Source organism: Triticum aestivum, chromosome 2B, assembly GCF_018294505.1.
Source record: "Triticum aestivum cultivar Chinese Spring chromosome 2B, IWGSC CS RefSeq v2.1, whole genome shotgun sequence".
NCBI lineage: Eukaryota > Viridiplantae > Streptophyta > Magnoliopsida > Poales > Poaceae > Triticum > Triticum aestivum.
In genome coordinates this window covers 189,988,465-189,993,589 of record NC_057798.1, presented here as the reverse complement: position 1 = coordinate 189,993,589, position 5,125 = coordinate 189,988,465, and positions in this window count along the sequence as shown.

Here is a 5,125-nt window from a genome sequence, read left to right as displayed (position 1 = left end):
TACCTGACATGAGGCACATTGCCGAAAAAGGAAGAGGAAGCGGAGCGTGTGGCACGGCAGGCCACAGCATACTGCCTTAAGGATGGGGAGCTCTACCGAAGGTGATCGAATGATGTGTCCCTATGTTACATTTCCAGGGAGCAAGGAAGGAGCTACTGGCAGACATACACGGCGGCGACTGTGGGCATCATTCATCGTCACGAACTCTCGTTGGCAAGGCGTTCCGCAGCGGGTTCTATTGGCCCACGGCACTCAACGACGCTGTGGAATTGGTGAAAGCTTGCGAGGCCAAGCAGATCCATCAGCCGGCGGGAGGTCTGCAGACTATACCCCTCTCATGGCCTTTCGCAGTCTGGGGACTGGATATCCTGGGCCCGTTCCCTCGGGCGCCAGGGGGCTACCGCTACCTCTACTTCGCCGTGGACAAATTCACCAACTGGGCTGAGGTGGAAGCTGTCCGCACCATCTCCGCAGGCTCCGCGGTCAAGTTCATCAGGGGCCTCGTGAGCCGATTCGGGGTGCCGAACCGCATCATCACTGACAATGGTTCACAGTTCACCAGTAACCTCTTCAAAACATACTGTGCTAACCTTGGAACGCAGATATGCTACGCTTCGGTGGCGCACCCGCGAAGCAACGGTCAGGCCGAGCGAGCCAACGTAGAGGTCTTGAGGGGCCTCAAGACCAGGACTTTCAAGAAGAAGCTGGAGGCCTGCGGCAGGGGCTGGTACGACGAGCTCCAGTCCGTGCTATGGTCAATCCGCACGACCACAACCAAGCCGACTGGAGAGACCCCGTTCTTTCTGGTTTATGGAGCTGAAGCCGTTCTCCCTCACGAGGTCAGACGTCATTCCGCGCGGGTCCTGGCGTTCAACGAAGCGCAGCAGGACGCCATGCGGGGGACAGATCTCTTGCTTGGGGATGAGCATCACCGAGAAGCCGCGCTGCGGGCAGCAAGGTACAAACAAGCACTGCGGCGATACCACTGCCGCAACATCCGCCCAGGACTCTCGAGGTAGGGGACCTCGTGCTCAGATGGGTTCTCTCCAGGGAGGGGCTGCATAAGCTCTCTCCCATGTGGGAGGGCCCGTTTAAGGTTGTTCATGTTTCCAGGCCCGGCTCCGCACGCTTGGAGACCCAGGAGGGGGTGCCCATCCAGTACACGTGGAACATCCAACACCTCCGAAGGTTTTACCCCTGAAAAAGGCCCGGTGCCTGTGAAGAAGCTGTGTTTTGGGAAAAGGCCCGGTGCCTGTGAAGAAGGCGAATGCCTATGAAGTAGCTGTGTTTTGGGAAAAGGCCCGGTGCCTGTGAAGAAGGCGAATGCCTGTGAAGTGGCTGAGTTTTGGAAAAGGCCCGATGCCTGTGAAGAAGGCAAACGCCTGTGAAGCTCGCCGCCCGTGACACTCTCACGTAATAATGAGTGGGGCTGTACACGCCCCGGAGTCTCCGGAGTGCCGCCCTCGGGACTCGGGGGCTCCCGCCCACGCCCAGTGGCAGCACTTAGCTCCATGCTGGTGAGAAGACGTCGAAGACTAGACTAGGTACTGGACGCGGCTTCTTTCATTTGTGTTCCGCAGTTGGCTTGTTTGTTCCTATTTGAAGTTTTTCTGAAGCTGTTACAGTTTCGAACTCGCGACCCCTCGTCCGTTTCACTTGCTGGTTTTCGTTTTCTCTCGCGCGAAGTCTCACAAGGGAGGAACACGGGCACCCTCGCGAGTGTTTTCTGCCCCGGTGGTTTGGAGCTTCCTTATCTGAGTCCGCTGCGGGAGCACCCCTCCCATTCCGTGCCCCACGGGCATCGCGACGCAATCACGGGACTTGGGTTAGTTGTCCTTGCTACCAAGGCTGGAGATTATCCCCACTGACTAAAACCCTGCAGGACACAAGGCACACGACGAGGCCCTAGCCTCAAGAGGCGAGGATCGCAACAAGCTTCCCCCCAAGATAAGTGATTTCCACGCATAAGCACGCAGAACAAAATATAGCATAGAAACGGCAGAAACAGCGTACCAATTAAACAACGATAGTTCAACACACCCCCGTGGGGGACCAGACTACATTCTTTTTGTGCAGGAAAGAAAGGAAAGCAAAAGGGGGCACGACCTGCCCGGTGCCAACTCTCAGCGAAAGCTCGAACTGCCTCCGGAGCTCAGCTAGATTCCGCCTCCCGCTTCACTGAGGCGTGGTGTCGGACCGACCTGCTGCCCTCTCCCAGGCGAGCGCGGCGATGAGGGGGCTGGTCGCGACCGCCAGTGGAGGAGCTGCCATCCGAAGGGGAGTCACCAGAGCTCGGCGGGCCTCGGGCCCCGCTGCCCACGCACCCTCCGCCACCTTCACCCCGGCCAACACCGGGGCTGGGCGCGCGGCCGCGGTCATCGTCTTTGGGGCAGCATGCGGTGCAGCGGCCGTCTTCCTTGAACACCTTCACGTAGAGGGTGGCGTCGCCGTCGAACTTGAAGTGCAGAGTGCATCGTCGGCGGAGGCCGCGCGCGCGGGCAAATGTTTGCCAGCCGCGGGTCAAGGCCGCCTCCCCGGCGGTGGAGACCTCCAGGGTAGCCCAAGAGGCCCTGCTGCAGCAACCATCTGCCTGAAGCCAAAGGCCGCCTGGGGCACCAGCCGGAAGCTCACCTATGAAGAAGCGGGGGAGCTGGAGCCAGGTGCCGGTTGGGTCCGCCGACCACACGACGAACTCCGGCAGCACCTCCGCCGAGCGAAAACGCGGCCTTGGGGGCCGCGCAGCCCCAACGTACCCCTCGTTGGCAGCCGGACGCCCACCGCCATGTAGGGGATTGTTCCCACAGCCACGGGAGGTCGCGGCGGAGGCCGTAGGGTGCTTGCGAGGGCGGCCCCGGCCACGCTTGGCCGGAGGAGAGCCGGTCCCTTCTTGGCGGGCCTTCCCTTTCTCCACAGCCGAGAACCTCTTCGGTAGGGCCATGGAGATGGCGAGCGGTCGAGAAGAAGATGGAGAGTAGCAAGGAGGGATGAACTGGAGGGGCTCGCGCCGTTCCGTATATATAGCCGAGGAAGGCCAACCATCGACTTCCACGATCACAGGTAATCATGACCCGTTTTGCATGCAGGGACTTGTCAACTCGTGCAGTTACCGAGGTGTCGTGGGGGAGCCAGGAAGCCCACGTCCAGTCAACCGCCACGCGGCACCCAAGGCCGCAGGCTATTGGGGCCCGCGACGGTTCGTACTTGCCCCTTCGCTTCTCTGCTAAGCCAAGTCCAAGCGCGCCTTGGGCCCGGGGGCTACTGTCAGCGTTCTGGGAACGGGGGTACCCAGACTTTCCTGCCTGCGGCCTGCGGCGTGGCTCAAGGAGTGGCCCAGTACGGCCCATCTTCATCAACACATGCTCAAGACTCTCACGAGGGGCCAAGCCTCGCGGGGCGGGCGACAGGAGGCTTCCTCAGGCACAGCCTCATCAGGCTGGCTTGCGAGGAGGCGGAGAGATCAAGGCAAGGTACCTGACGAGGTGCCCGTGACGCAAGCCATGTCGACCAAGGCCAGGCGGGCGCCGGCCTGCGCAGAGTCCTTGTTTCTTCTTTGGTGCAAAGGGGGCAAGCGCAGGCAAGGGTATCAAGCAGAGGCAACCATTTTGGTGCAACAAGACCAAGACCAGCAGGACGGCAGAATGAAGGTCATCGTGGAGCCCAAGCCGGCGTCATCGTCAGGATCTTTGGCAGGCGAGGACCAACTTTAGTCAGGATAAGTGTACTAGATGTTCCCCTTCAAAATGGCCAATTGTTGGCGCCCTTCCCACTCAATATTTCGGAAGAGGCCCGGGGCCTTCGCCTATAAATAGGACTAGCCACCCATAGGGTAAGGGGATCGGATCGAGATTGAGGGAACAAGGATAGAAAGACACACACACACACACACACACACACACACACACACAGAGAGAGAGAGAGAGAGAGAGAGAGAGAGAGAAGCGATTGAACTCCCCCTAGCAGTTCATTGCACCAGCCAAGAACAGACCCTCGCAAGGCTGTTCTTCCCTTGTACTATTCCTCATCAGCCCCAGAGGCAATCCACCACACCACAAACTGGAGTAGGGTATTACACCACAATGGTGGCCTGAACCAGTATAAATCTCGTGTCCCTTGTGTTGTTCTTCGTGTAGTTTTAGATCCTTGCGAGGCGGTGAGACATGGGTAGGCAGGAGGTGTGATCTCCGCGTGCACCCCAGTGTTCGAACCTTGAGGGTCTGCCGGAACCCAAAATCCGGCACATCTGATTTCAGACCACCATACTCAGCTCTGATAAAGTTCATGAAGTTTCAACCCCTCGACATATGCAGCGGAGAATCTTCGAGCAGAAGTTATCCAAGTCATGTCCATCTATTAGACATACAAATTAGTTCTTCTACTAGATATTACAGGAAAAACATATATGCTTTTTTATGAAGTCCATTAAAAAAATACTTAGGTCGATGTCTAAAGCTATGGCAAGATATTTGGACGAGTAGATATAAGTAACAAAATATATGTAAAGCTAATTCAGCAAACAGATTTGAGTGCTAAATTATGGCAGGCTGTTTTAGCAGTCAATGATGCCGAGCACACAGCCATCAAACTATCGAAGGCCATCGCAGCAACAAAGATCGAGTATAAAAGGTGTAGAGCTATTTCACCTAACAGATTGGCTACTAGACCATTGCGACACAATAAATATATGGTAGGATATTTTAGCAACTAATCGGCCTTGGCATGCCATCTCAGCTAAGCAGATTGAGTGCAGAACAGGGCAAGGAAGCTTCTTAAGCAGAGCATATTGATAGTAAACTACTTCGGTAAACAGTGAAATTAACAGCGTCTATCAGCTAACATTTAGCGCTACACCGACATGAACGGAGCCTCAGTCTAGAATGCGCGTACCGTGGGAGAAGCTGACCACCGTGCGTCTCCACACGAACGTTGCCAGCGGTGGTGGCGCTGACCGCCGTGCGCCTCCACAAGAACGTAGCCAGAGGTGGCGGCGCGGCTAGAGGACGGTAGTCTACGAGAGCGTACCGTGGGAGCGAGAGGATCGCCGTGTGTCCCCTCGACGAACGGCGGCGCCGACGTATCGGCGTGGCGGGGAGGGCAGCTTTGGTGGAGCGAATGGAGTGTAGGGGGA